Source organism: Lactuca serriola, chromosome 3 (genome assembly GCF_051521515.1).
Source record: "Lactuca serriola cultivar US96UC23 chromosome 3, Lser_US96UC23_V15, whole genome shotgun sequence".
NCBI lineage: Eukaryota > Viridiplantae > Streptophyta > Magnoliopsida > Asterales > Asteraceae > Lactuca > Lactuca serriola.
This window is the reverse complement of record NC_136410.1, coordinates 184,977,737-184,993,386: the sequence shown is the minus strand read 5'-3', so window position 1 is coordinate 184,993,386 and position 15,650 is coordinate 184,977,737.

Below are 15,650 nucleotides of genomic sequence, written 5' to 3'. Positions count from 1 at the left end.
TTGGAGAGGAAGTAACTTCTTGGAGAAGTGTTGGTTGCATTGGAGCTTGTAGATCTGGACATTGTTCACCCTGATCTAACTTCTAGAGGTATAAAGTTTGAATCTTGATGATGCATTTCTTAGATCTAGCTAGTTTTTTAGGTTATGAGTTTTTGCTCTTTTTAGTGCATAAAGTTTAGATATTGAAAGTTTGTGACCTTGTTACGGATAAATTTGGAAACTTTATCCATCTAAATATCTGTTGGATTCAGATATGAAGGTTGGAGACTTGTACTTAATGGATTAAGTTGACAAAGATGAACTTTTGGGTCCCTTTGAGGCTTAAATACTAGATCTTCTTTGTTGGGACCATTCTAATGGATAAAGTTGGAAATTTTATCCATTATAAAGCTATCATGAACCATAAAAATGTGATCTTGGCCCTTCTATTCCTTCCATGCAAGAGTTGTGATATCTTATTGGGTTAAAAACTTAGGGTTTTTGACATTATGCACTTTATAGCCATGTAAAGTAATAAATTTGGAAACTTTATGACTTACGACATCATTTTGGACTTGGATTTGAGTTTTGGATGTATGAATTAATGGGATAAACTCTTAATGAAGTTTTGGGACTGGGCTGTGTACGATAGGGGTACCTGGTGGTATGTTGTGCGTATGCGGTCAGCGCCCCACTTTAGGTCAACATCAGAGTATGTTGGGCGTACTCTCTTGGTATGCATGGCGTACTCCGCTGGGAAGTTATATTGACTTTTGGACCTTGACTTTCGACTTTGACTTTGACTAGGGTTGACCAAGTTTGACCTAAGGGCATTTTGGGTAATTTGATTTATAGTTGAGCTTTTGGGTTCGTGTTAATTGTATATGTGTCTGGTAGATATATATTTCAGAGCATTGATTGGTGCAACTATTCTTTTAGACTGTGAGGTGAGTCTTCTCACCATATCTATGGCTAGAAGGCACCAATGCCAGCCCATTACGTGTTATATGGTATGCTAGCTATCTTTGTGATAGTTGCATGGAAGACCCCTGGGGTAGCCCGTGGCACTTGGATATTAGGCCATGGGGGGAGCCCATGGCATCCCAGGTAAAGACCATGGGGCAGCCCATGTCATTCCAGATAAAGACCATGGGGGGAGCCCATGGCAACTATATGTATGTTGCATGATAATTTTTAGTTGTATGTTGTATTGTATTTTGGGGAACTCACTAAGCTTTGTGCTTACGGTTTTTAGTTTATGTTTCAGGTACTCCGGTTTTCAAATAGGAGAGCTCGAAATGATTGTAGAGCACACACCACCTATTTTCGCATTGTGTGAATTACTCTAATTTGATAATATGTTGCTAAATATTGGTTATCCTGGTTTTATGGAAATAGGCTTTACTAATGATTTATTAATCTAAATACAAATTTTTTTATGCCATGATTTTTGGACGTTACTCGGATGAAAATTTGATGTTTCAATGTTCCATTTGTAATGTTCAAAATCTCATTTTCATTATGTTGCGTAATCTTAGTGAAATTGACTAATCCCAAGTCATTCTACCATAGAAGATCCTAACCTTTATTTTTCATGAAATGAGATTTCCGTTTGAACGTTTTTTATGTACCTTTAGTCACTGAAAAATATCATCAAATCTTACTTGATGTCGATTACACTGATCAGTCAGGTACTTTATTACATTGTTTTTGCTCTTATGATAAGTAACAAACATGTTTTGAAAATAAATCCTACCTTCGATACTAATTAAAAGTGGCCCTTCTATAATTCTCTATAAGTATTCAATTTTAACTCATGGGAAACCACACAAGACTTTGATATCTCTCTTGATGTCGAAGGAAGAGAATCTTTGCCCTGGATCTTATTGCGTTATATCAAAGTTTCTTTGATATCACCACTTATCCAAAAAAAATTATCATTGATTCTGTCATTCTCTTTGGATACACATTGTCACCAAAATCCTCGAGGTTTTGGGTATTACCCACCTATACCAAGATTTCACAAAGTCTCATTTACGATTCACTTACAATGCCGATAAGTGAATGAGATCTAGCCTTATCTATCGATGATTGGTTCATGGTTACTATCGAAGTTCAACAAATATTATATACTTCATTCAGTTAATGTTCGATACCGACTGAGAAGACAAAGTAACCACTGGAGAGAGATTACATATAGCTGTTATTGCTTTATCACTGATTGAGGAGTTCACTTATTACGTCTACACATCGCAGATAGGGATGTTGTCGCTTCAATTAACTACTTGACACGTAGCTTTTTTTGATTGGGGAATGGTTTAAATTCAAATTTGATGCCATTTATAAAAAGGGTTTTGACATTTCCGGTTTAGTTTTCTACTCTCCTAATTTCTCTTAAGAACCCTAACCCTAAAAATTCTTTCTGCAAATAAATGAAAGGCGTTGATTATGTCTACTGTTTCAGCAACAGTCGATCAATTTAACACAACCGAAGAAGCTGTTTCCATTCCATAGATGAATATACAATAAAAAAATGTTTGGTTTAATCCAAACTTGTCTGCTTATCACGATGAATTTAAGATGATGGTTCAATGCTTGAACGATTCAATTCTTACTCCTGCTTTATCTTCTTCGTTTGTTATATCGATGCAATGGTTGTCTCTAGCTTTTTAAATGAGCATTTATAATCCTGATGCTGATATTGTTACGTTCCTGATGGAATCAAAAGGAATAAAGAAATTGGTGAAGAATCAGTTTACTTAGATTCTTCAATTGACGTCTAAAGGTCCCTTTGAAGTCCCATCTTTTGATCAAGTGTTTCAAATGTTGAATAAAATAGGGTACAATCCTCCTATTTCTATTATTAGTAATTTCAGAAAGTCCATTTTACCGATTATGTAGAGTTTCTTCTTTGGTGTTACGATTCGTTGCTTAACATGGAGGAATGTTGGACTTAATAAAGAAAAGATTGAATTATACTCTGTTGTGGCTAGATTGTATTATGGTTTGAAGGTGGATTATGCTTCACTGTTGTGGAATGAGTTCACTACATATGTTAAGCATTCAAAGAAGACATCGGGGATAGCGAGTGATTGATTTTGGAGTTTGATTTTATGAGAAGCATATAATCAGGCAAGAATTCAAGTTCCTAATGGAGTTGAAGTTGCTCCATTTTCTCATTTACAAATTCCGAAGAATGTTACTGAAGATCCTATTGAGTTTCCATTTGTTGGAAGGATTCTTGAAGCTATGATTAGTTTGGTGGCAGAGTCAACTCCTATGTTGATTCAATATAGGAAAACATTGACTGTTTCTCCTCATGTTTCAACTCCTAGGAAAGTGAAGTCGAAGACTAATGGAGTTACAATTTAGGAACCATCTAGTTTAGAACAACCCAAGAAAAGAAATGTAGCTAGGTTTTTGAAAACCAAAGTGAAACAGTATACACCAAAGCCTAAAACAATGAAGCCTTATAAGATTATTGTTAATAAAGAAAGGGTATTAGTAGAAATAGAAGATGAGGATATTGATACTGAGGTGCCAAAGCAAATTTAAGCTTCAAAATATCATCATAAAAGGAAATAAAGATGATGTGGATCAGATGCTACATGAAAATCCACTTTTTTCACCACGAAGGGATGCCTCTGTCAAATTGAACATCGAGGAGACAAGCAACCTGGATCTCAATGTGAACACATCTAATGTGGATACAAACATAATAAATATTAAAACAACTTCAACTACAACTCCTGATTTGACTGCGGTTATACCACCCGAAAGGTCCTAGTACCAAGTCCAACATGGATGAGGATGGGTCTTCAAACATCCCTAGGAACTTATCTAATAATGATCCAAATTTCAATATTGGTGAAACGTATTTGCTGGATTCTTTGATAGCTCAACCACACCATCCCCACCACTGATAATTTTGATAGTTCATACTACCATAGTTCCATTCAACCCACCTACATTTGCAGGTATCTTACAACAAACCATCAATATTTTATTTTCTTCTTAATCTACCAATGATGAGATCAATATTGAAGAAGATGAGCGAGTTGAATTTGCTGATCTTGAGTTTGGTTATGAGGAAGAAAACATCGAAGATCATGCCATTACGTCAGGATGTAGTACAAGATTCTCAATTCTAAGCTGAAGATGATATTACAATTCCTTAATGATTTTGCCGATTCTTCTTCATCATCAAACAAAGAATATGTTGAATCTTTCTTGAAATCTCAGAAAATGAAGATGATTTTTTTAGTCAAAAATTATGTGCTTAATCTTGAGACTCGCCTTGAAGGGAACATGACTTCTTACAAGTTTAACCTTACTGGAGTTCAAAATTTTGGTAGAGAGAGGAATGAATTTCTAGAAAAGGTCGTGATAGATTCTAAGGAATCCATTGAATTGAAGGTCAAACACCCTTATGATTTCTTTAGCAAAGAAGTTAAGAAGCTTGATGCTTTTTGTATGGGCATTCAAAACAATGTGGATGTTCTTCTTTCTGCTACAAGAACTTTGATTGAATATATTCGATCATGTAACAAAGGATACGAGGAAGAATTGAGCAAGAAGAATGAATCTAATTAGAAAATGTTCAAAAGTGTTGAGACATCTCTCACTACTTTCCAGGATCATATATCGAAGATTAATGTCCAACCAACTTCTACGATAAATGATGAGCAACTTTCACAGGTTGTATCTTTGATAGAGTCTTGTCTTAAATCTCTGTTTGCTCCGATTTTTGGATTTGGTGCTTTGATTACCCAAGAATGTTCCACGACTTACGCTCATGTCTCAAATGGGAGATAAGCACGGACCATCGAAGGTTGGAGGTGATGAGAAAGCAAATGTGGTTGGGAAGGTTTGTCAACTCAAATTCCTACTTCTATTCTTATCAAGCTTGTTTAAACAATAACAACAACAACAACTTCAAGTGCCACTTTAAATGTTCATATGTAGAAGTTACAGTCAAAGAAGGGTTTGAATATAAATGAAGGAGGTTCCGGATTTTCGACAGTAAAGCTTGTTGCAACAGTTGAACCAAAGAATAAAGGAAAAGGTGTATATGTCGAACCTATTGGATTAATGTCTAAGTCCATAACTATAATTGGTAAGACTTGACCCGACCCGGCATGGTCCATTTGGGTTGCATGGCATCATGCACTTGGATAGACTAAAATGAGAGAAATAACACTCTGATGTGACCGTACCGCTCGGGCTTACAGTTTTAGTTTATTGTTTCAGGTACTTCAGGAGATCATGGTAAGGCGAAGGTGTGACCGTACCGCTCCTCATCCTTAGGTTATGATTTTGGGACACTCTGATGGATATTGATTTGAAAACATTTTTGTAAACGATGCTATTTGATCTTTATTTATGATTGAAAAGTTTAATTTTGGCGTAAAATTTATGGATGTTACAAGTTGGTATCAGAGCCATGGTTTGAGTGAATTGGAGGAACACTCGTGTGAATCCAGTCTCAAATCAAGGAGATTTTCGGAAAGTAAGTTTTAAAAATGGTTTTCAAAATAAAGGATGGAGGATGCAGAGGGTACGATAAGCCGGAGCCTGTAAGTAAACCCCAAAATACCATACAGGTATTTGATATTCTGATATGTTAGAACAACATGCTAGTGCTAGGCTAGGGATCTTCAGGAATTGCATGATAGATTTGCCTGATTATATGATACCTATTAGCCTAGGGTTTCTTGTATATGGAATTGACACCATACCTGTACATGTTTAGTATATGCATCACGGTTGTGTATAGTCAAGATTTTATAGCCTGAGAATGTTTGATTCGACCTTAGGGTGGGATTGGATATTTGAAAGTCTATCGGGTCCAGCATTATGTGCGGCTAGCATATACTAGCGTTGCAGGGGCTGATGGAAGTTCCATGGAGGTGTGATTTGTGCAGAGCTATGGGAATCAGTTGTGAGATAGGCGATCTCCCGTAGTAGTGAGGGTTGAGCGCACATTATGTTGAATATAGTATTAGGGCATTGTGGTGATACTTGAGACAAATATGGGTTGGTGTGGAAGGTAGTATGGGCCTGTCATACTGGAAGCACAGGACCCATACGCGTAGCAAGGAAGTCATAACCCCGAGGATTTGTGGGTTTTGGTCTCCCGATATTATGTTGTTTATCTAATATCTTGAGTGTACCTTTTAGTATGGTGGTGATAAATGTTTTGCTGCTGGGTCTGGATCAGGATCGGGATCCAGATCAGGGTCAGGGTCAGGGGACGGAGGGTCAGAGGTGCCGATGGCACCTGAGCCCGTGGTTCAGATAGGGACTGAGGAGCTGGATGCCTAGATTCGGGAGATTCTGCATGATGAGATCGCTGCGGCTTTCCGAGCGCAACTACCAGAGATGTTTGGGTGGATCAAGACCATGATGGTTGAGTATTTTGATGAGCGATATGCAGCTCTCGCAGAGATAGCAGCTGCTGCAACCACTTTGGCTGTAACTATGATAGGGGTTGGAGGAAGAGCCGACAAGGCTTTCCAGTATCGGGATGTCGATAATACGAAGCCCCTGACATTTGATGGTACACAGGATGCAATCAGAGCTATGCGGTGGTTGTCTGACGTGGAGGGCTGTTTCTTCACGTGCTAATGTCCTGCTAACCAGAAGGTCAGGTGTGCTCTGAACCTTCTTAGGCTTGGGGCAAAGGACTGGTGGAGATTGACGAGAGGTTCATATTCTGATGATCAGCGGGCTGCTATTACTTGGGAGCAGTTCCGGGATATGTTTTGCACCCGCTACGTTCCGCACATGGAACGGGAGCTACTTGCTCAGGAGTTTTTGATATTGAGGCAGGATGGGGAGTTTGTGATGGAGATTACCCGGATGTTCACTGAGAGGGCTATGTTTTTCCCGGAGTTTGCGTCAGAGGAGTCTCAGATGACTCATTATCTGAGTATGCTCAAGACGGATATACGGCAGTTTGTGGCTACACAGCATTGTGATACCCTTCTGGATCTACAGGAAGTCGCGAGGCGGCATGAGTTGGAGATAAAGCTGTAGCTGAAGGAGCAGTGTTAGGCACCGACACAGTCTTAGCCGGCGCCTAAGTGGTCTAAGACCGCTGATACACGGTCTGGGGGTCAGCAGAGCCGCACTTGTGGAAAGTGTGGCAGGGTTCCTTCGGGAGTTTGTAGAGCAGGTGGTGGGTGCCACAACTGTTGCAAGGAGGGGCACTATGCTAGGAACTGCCGTCAGTCCGCCCCTCCCACAAATATGAGGATTTGTTACCACTGTCATCAGGTTGGTCATTTGAATACCAACTGTCCGCAGCTCGCCACCAAGTCGGCGCATGGTTCTGCGCCAGCTTTTGTGAGGATTGGAGATGGGAGGCCAGTCAAGGTGGAGCCTACGAAGGCTCAGGGTCGCGCCTTCCAGCTCACGGCCGAGGAGGCCAAGGCAGCACTAGATGTGGTTGCTGGTACGTTTCTTATAAATTCCATGCCTTCTTTGGTTTTATTTGACTCAGGGTGTCGTTCCCGATAGATTTGATTCCTATCCCCATGGGGGATGTATGTGTGATTGTAGGGATGGATTAGCTTAGCCGTTTTGGCGCCATGATCGACTGTGAGGTACAGCGGGTGGTAGGTCGAACCCCAAGTAAGGGAGAACTGATAGTATATGGTGAGGGCACTAGGTCGGGACCAGAATTTTGTTCGGCAGCCAAAGCTCAACAGTATATTCAACACGGGTGTGCCGGTTATTTGGCGTATGTGGTAGGTACGCAGGTTAGAGAGTAGACTCCCTATCTAGGCCATACACACCATTAGATGTTACATGGGACACTCCTAGCACTTGACCAAAGTGTTTTCCGCATTTTATGATGCGTATACATGTTTAATTAGTATTATATTTACTAATTATGTAAACATATGTCATCATATGTTAATAGGTCACTAAGTGTGTTCAAGTCTTTACTTGACACCGAGCACCCAACCGGCACTTTCGTTCGATCCGCTTACAACAGGTGAGTTCGTACCCCTGAATTAACCTTTTAAATGTTTTTACATGCTTTTATGGGGGGGGGGAATACAAGTTAAAACATGTCAGTTATCATATCAATCACATGTGATTGATAACCCGCATGCACAAGGATTTATTACACTGTCAGCTGTTTTATCAAGTATGGTACTATAAATGGTTTTCCAAAACTTTTTTACTTGACTCTCATGCTGTATATTTTACTTCAAAACCAGTTACAACAGTATTTGAAACAAAGGTTTTCTTCATTTATATTGTTTTATCAGAAATTACATTCAAAATGTGTTTATGAAAGGTTTTCATAGGATTTCTAAAGGTCTTCAAACTTATTTTACGAAAGAATACCAAGTCATGATTTTCTTAAGTGTAAAGGATTTCCAAAGATTTCATCAAAGTTTTCTCCCATGTTTTATACTTCTACTTCGTTAAATGTTTCTACTTAGTTAAATGTATGCCTGTGCTTGTATAGTTATATAAATAATGTTTAAAGGACTTAGGAAGGCTAGTTCACCCTATTTCCTTTTCCTCGTTTGGATGTGGTCTGGTGGGATCGGATATCCGTCCGAAGGTCGTTTAATCATTAATTATATATTATGTATACATGTATAGACATATAGGTTTACATCGGCCAGTTCATTCCCCTTGGGTAGCAAGGGCATCCTCCTACTCGTCACTCATAGATTAGGGACACTAGAAACTATTATAGGAATAGTTAGGAAGCTCTATTCACTCCTTCTAGTACGCGAATTCCAAAAGAGTCATTTCAGTTGAGAGTCTCTATGATTATTCCAACACTTACATCAGAATTCACTGTTCGAGATGCATCCTCAAGACACGGATCTCCCTGTCGTCGAGTTGGTAACCAGAGTCTCCTGTAGGGAGAGCGGACATTGTGTGTATAGATCTATACGGGATTGACACCCCCGCACCCTGACTGCTAGCTACAGTCCACGGCCTACTAAGCCAAGCGGTGACAAATGTCATACTTACACCGACGCTTGTAGGGCATCAAGTACTCTAGTGTCGATCAATATGGTTACGAGTATCTCCATGTTTACCTTGTAATTCATGGCATTAAGGTAACGATGTTTAACACTGTATGCTGGAAACACACTCTTAGAATTACAATTTGTTTTAGACCTTGCTAGCTGTATCTTTCATTTGATACTGTCTGGGGTCTGTGTCCACTGTTTTAGACCTTGCTAGCTGTATCTTTCATTTGATACTGTCTGGGGTCTGTGTCCATTGTTTTAGACCTTGCTAGCTATATCTTTCATTTGATACTGGCTGGGGTCTGTGTTCACTGTTTTAGACCTTGCTAGCTGTATCTTTCATTTGATACTGTCTGGGGTCTGTGTTTCTCCGTTTTAGACATTGCTAGTTGTATTGTACAATTGATACCGTCTGGGGTCTGTGTCTCCTTTTGTTAGACTGAGCCAGGCGTGTCATTCATTCGATACTCTCCTGGAGTCTATGATTTCTTTGCCTTAGTCAACAGTATCTTCTGCTGAGGCATATGTTATTTTCCCCTTAGTACTTTTACTATTAATACTCTCCTACTTTCTTTAAATTCAAATACCGTATTTTGGTAATGATAATATTTCAGGGAAATTATCTTTAAAACATAACACTGTCGGGTCTTGGTAGAAGACTGCTTTTATCTAGAAAATATTGGATTTTCTGGAAAGGACTCTAATACACCTTCGAATCTAAACTACTACTTTTATAAAGTTATTTGAATAAAATGACACTAAATACTTATGAACTCACCAGCATTTATAAAAATGCTGATACTTGCTTTCAAATAACTTGTATTCACTGGTCAGCTATAGACAAGTACATTCCAGGAGCTTTTGGTGAAGACAGTTTAATACCAAGCTGCACCTATATTATTACTTGTTATACTTTAATGTTTCTATGAAATGTAAACCATGTAAAACTATTACTATTAATGCAATGGTTGTTGTAATTTGATTACTATACTGCATATGTTGTGATACTTGACATGACGTCATCCACCCCAGAACGTTTCCGCCGTTCCGGTTTTGGGGTGTGACATATTGGTATCAGAGCATTGTTTATAGTGAGCTAAGTATATCAATTCATAAAAGATATACAACCTATAAATACATAAGGATAAAACACTCTGACCAAGAATTATACTTTAAAATATAACCATATTTTACAAAAGTATAAGAACATCGAGAATCTAAACACTTGAACACAAGTATCACAAGAAGAACAAGAATAAAAGTTTTCGGATGTTGAGCCTTACCGTCAAACCTGGGCAGTTATGTAATCGTAAGATGGAATAAATATAACCTGATCAACTACATTTATTCGAGATGTGATGAACATGTGCCTGGGAGTGATAGTGGTGTTGCAATAGGTCTGAAACTTACCAACTAGGAATGATAGAGCTAAACATAAAGTTAAAATACTATGGGAGTATTTTGGAGTACTAAAAGACTCACATTAATCCCAAAATCACATTCAGAAGACAAGAAGCAAACAAGAAATTAAAATACCATAGGGGTATTTTAGAATCCATAGATAACCTTGTGTGAAGAACTAAAAAGATCCTTATTGATATACCTACAATTACAAAGGGTATACTCCCAAGGTTATATATAATAATGATCCCATAGGATAAGAATGTGTGGTTTCGCTCTACTTCCTTTTCCTCGTTGGGATGTGGATATAGAGTAGTATCACATATTCGAAGGCCTATCGGATCTAAGCTATATATGATTTGTATACCTTATGTAATCGTAACAGGACTCGATATGGATCGCCTAGTGAAATGTTAATAATCTCTTAGGATTTTTTAGACATTTCCATTCTCGCACGAACCCTGTAGAAAACCCTACCCACTTCGGTACTCGACGGAAGAGTTGATTCAGACTCCAAAGAGGTTCACTGAGAAGATTTCCAGTTCGGAAACGAATTAACTAGGTCGAGATTATTGAAATCACCAAGTGCCTATATCTTTTTAGGGACATCGGTGAGAAATTCGCCAAAACTTCTGAGATTTCCAGTCATCCATCATGAAGTGATGACACCCAGAGTCGGATTCGGAAGTAAGGTGGAGTAGAAATTCAATATATCTATAGGAGAAGAAAACCCTAGGTAACTACCCAAAGGAAACCAATGCCGGTCTCAATGAAAAATACGAGGTAGACAAAGGGAGCCAGTCCATGGAACCCGAGAAGTGCCTTTTCCTCGTGTTCGTCACGCTAATACACCTATAAAATAATACAATTTAGTGAGTTAGTGATTATAATACTCATGCTATGTGTTAGGTAAATCTCCTTTTTCCCGTTACAAGTAATACGATTAGACCGGATCCCCACACCTCTATTGAGGTTGTTTAGCCATAAGTCTTCATGAGCCTTTTCTTCCCGCAGTCTTCGTTCCGAACTATTCTCAAATCTTTCTAGGCCGGAGAGTGAAACCTTTACTAGTATAAAGGTAACTAAGTAGGAACGACTCGCATCTTATGGCTTTTCCGATACTCATACTTCTACCTTGAATACCAGGAATACATCATAGGGATGTAGGTCGACACTCAAACAACCAATATCCGAAGCACGGGAAAAATTTATGCCTAATATAGTAAGGACAGATACGTCCAGGGTTAACCATCGTCTCTCGTCAGCTTTTTTTCCTTTCTGTGTAGGAAAACCATGCCTCCGAAGAAGCGTAACCCATCCACTGGCAAGAAACCGACTCTCCTACTCGATGAAAGTACGTTCCAGGCTGCAGTCTTAGCAGCCGTTGCAGCTGTCATGGCTCAACTGAATGCTAACAATGCCAATGTTTGCAAGAGCCCTATCGGGAATTCCGATCCTAGCAATGGACAGCAGCAACCAACACCTGCATACCCAGCCAACTCCAGAACCTCAACCAACTTCACTGAAGAGGAAGTTTAAGAACGAGGAAGGAAGTACCTCAAATCAAGGACCTTCCGAAGGGCAACAAGCTGAGACGGTCAATACCCCTGTCAATCCTTCCCTCCCGACTTCAAGGAAACCATACCTAGGAAACCTTCCCCACTGCAGCAAGTGTAGCTACCATCATCATGGTATATGCCGGGAACTCTATTGTGCTAGGTGCCACATGAAGGGGCATATTGCTCGCGTCTGCAGAACCCCGATTGAGTTTATTACATCAACCACCAATGTGGCGACCAATACAGTTTGCCACCTATGTGGTGAAAAGGGACACTTCAAAAGGGACTGCCCAACTGAAGGAAACAACAAAGACACAGGAGGAGTCTAACTCTACTGCTTAGGGAGAAGCATCAAGGAACCCGGTAGATTTTGGTAGATTTTGGTACGTCTGTAAATGTAAAATACTTCCCCGTTAAGGCGAAAGTCGAAGCACTATTGTAAAATTTAAAATCTTATCAGGTAAAACTATAATGGCTAGATATACACGTTACGGCCATGTATAATTGAGATGGATAGACCTAGAGTGAGTGAATGCCGCCTCATTTCCTCTTCCTTGTTTGGTTGTGGATTTAGGGCGGAGTCGCTCAGTCAACAGTCCTCCCCACCTTAATTATACATGACTAGTATATGTTTGGCGATTATAGAAATGCCTCGTGAGAATCCATCCATGAAAAGGTACTCTACTCAGAAACACTCAGGACCCTCTATAGTTCTTCCTCGACTCTATCGTTCCAAGTATCCGCGGCAGGGATACACGGGACGAAACCCGAGACGCCTAGAACTTGTGTGCCCGTTCGGCACATGACTCTATCGACCCTCATTCTATATCATGTCGGTGTATGCCAACTTCGACGCCTCTATTAATCATGGTTCGACTTCGTGCAACCATGTGTAAATCCTTAGTGCTGTGTGAAAAGAACTTTCTCCATAGTCATTCGGGCAAATAAAGGTTCTTCCGAACCTAAACAAAATAAGAATAATAAAACCTAACGCGATTCGTCAGTCGTCACATTTATTTCAAACCTTCCGAAGTACCCAGGAGAAGGGTACCGCGCGCTGTTAACCAACCCTTCTTAGACAGATAGAAACCGAAGCGAAAGGCACTGCAGGCATTCCAGAAGACAATAATCACCCGAAGCAAACACCGTAGAAACCCAGAAAGACCCTTCGCACCTCGCAATCAGGTTCATGAATCAAGAGGATAGAACTCATGGGACTGACCACTATAACTGAGTATATGCATAAAGGCGGTATATAATTGAGATAAAAAAGATTTAAGATGTGTGCTTCCTCCCTACTCCCTGTTCCTCGTTGGGTTGTGGGTCTGGGGTGGAGTCGCACAACTGAACATCCTGCCGGCCTCAATTATATACGGCTTGCATACACCAAGTATTAGTGGTTAAGCCAAGTATGAGCTCTACCATGAACCTCATAGTGAAACCCTTCATCCTATTCCATAGAATAGGAGCTAGAGTCAAGAGAAATCTGAGTCGTAAGAGTCAAGGACATTGACTACGACCATCCACGCACACTTAATTCCCAGAAATAGGCGTCTCAGTGGATATCCCGTATCACTAGAAACTACGATAAGTTAAACTATGAGAAGAGTGGATGAGGAGATTAAAATTCCGAGTGATGGAACCCTATACTCACTAGATTTGACCTAGACCGAGAAAACTTAGAACCTTCGGAAGACTAGTTGCAGAAGATGTTCGCACTACTCAGGCACTTCGTCCACACCGTTACCGATGAGTAGTGCCTAGGACCCTCCGCCCTCTCGCGTGGAGGAAATCATCGTCGCCCTGTAGACGATAGTATGCATTCTCCGAAGCGAACACTAGAATACCGAGAACCATAGGAGAACCTCCGTAACCGAGAATACTTGATTAAAGTGCGAAAGTAAGTTGTGTTAAGCTTTATAACCCAGACCCGGAGGAGATTATAGACTTGACACCAGTCTAGGGGTTAGTCGATGGGTTATACAAGAGCATGCGCTTTCTGCAACTAAAATAAACCAATGCATTGGAGAATAGGACATGTCTTAGAGATCCATTGGACTACTAGGTGTTCCACGAATACTATCTCGCCCAGAAATAGTAGAACCACCTCCCGAGATAGTCCAACACTCGTCTGGTGAAACCCTATCTCCCCGAACCTGAGAGTTTCTGGTAGAAATATCTCAAGAATCAGATGTGCAGGTTCATTTTGCACAAGATTTAGATAGACACTCTACAGCAAACAGATGCCCATAGACATGCAATCCAAGGACAACCCGAGCTTCCTCGGAACCAAACTGAAGGACTACACTTCCAGTATGAGAGAGAACGTTTGGAACTTCGGAATGGCGATCACGCCAGTGATGATCTTGCCATAGAAGTACACCATGTGTCTAAGTACTGAAAATCTCTACCCTTCCGAGAGCTTAGGACCATCCGAGATTCTTTACGAAGATTGGTCCAACCCTCATCAGACCACTACTACTTTCGGAAATTCCACAAGTTTCACCCCAAATCGAACCACTTCTTACACTTGATAAGTGTTTTCCCGACGTCACTCTTCGTATCCCACTCGTCTTGATAGAAACCATTGGGAATCCTAACTTTGTAGATGAACCTGTAGGAATTGCTATCGGCACGAGACGGAATCCGCATCCCGTAAGTGAGGTTTTGTTAGAACGCCAAGCAAAGGCCAGAGTTCACTTGGGAGTGCGAGGACCAGCCAAATAGGAAGTACCCTCATACCACTACTCGATCGTTCATACCTACTTCCTTTCCTAAGCCTGAATTTCGGGACGAAATTCCCTCTAACGGGGGGATGATGTGGCAACCCAAAAATTTCCGTTAGTTTTCACGTCGAAATTAATTACGTCAAAAATTAGCCAAATTTATCCCGAAAATATTTTTGAACGGATTTAAACCTGTTGGAATATTTTAAATAATATTCGTCAAGCGAACCAAAATTAAGGTGGCATAATTTTAAAATGTTGTCGTGTTTAACGGTAGTCGTTAAAAACCACGTTTGCGGTTGGTGTTAGGTGAACCCCAACCAGGAAATAAACCCCACCCTATATAAGGGTGGAGTGGGTTTCATTCCCACCTTTTTCCCCACCTTAGACTCTCTCTCTACTTTCTCTCTCTACAAATGGGTTTTGGTCAAAAATCGCCCCTCCGAGCCTCAAATCGGTAAGTAAACCTTCCTACCTTGTTATCTAACTTATCTAGCTTGCAAATTCATGACTTAATCATCCAAAAACCTCAAGAACATGAGTTTACGGTCCAAGAACACCTTCATTGACCGTAAACACTCATAATGGGGTTTTAATGCTAAAAAACCCTTCCAAACCACTTCTCATGCTTAGCAATGGGTTAGAGGCTTACACGAAAGAACTTAGAACACCAAAATCGGACCAAATGGGGAGTAAACATGAGTTTACGGTCTAAGAACATCCTTAAACCGTAAAACCATATGCATGGACCATAAACACTTGTTTAAGTGTTAAACTACTCCTCAAACACCCCCAAGAGCTTCCATGAACTTCCTTGAGTGCACAGAACCTTATTTTCCTTCATGATATGCACCGAAGCATACAAAATCATGTCACACTTGATTTTACGGTCCAAGAAGGTTCTTAGACCGTAAACACCTATTATTAGACCATAAACACCCCCAAAGGGTGTTAAAGTGCCCTTAACACTTTGTATG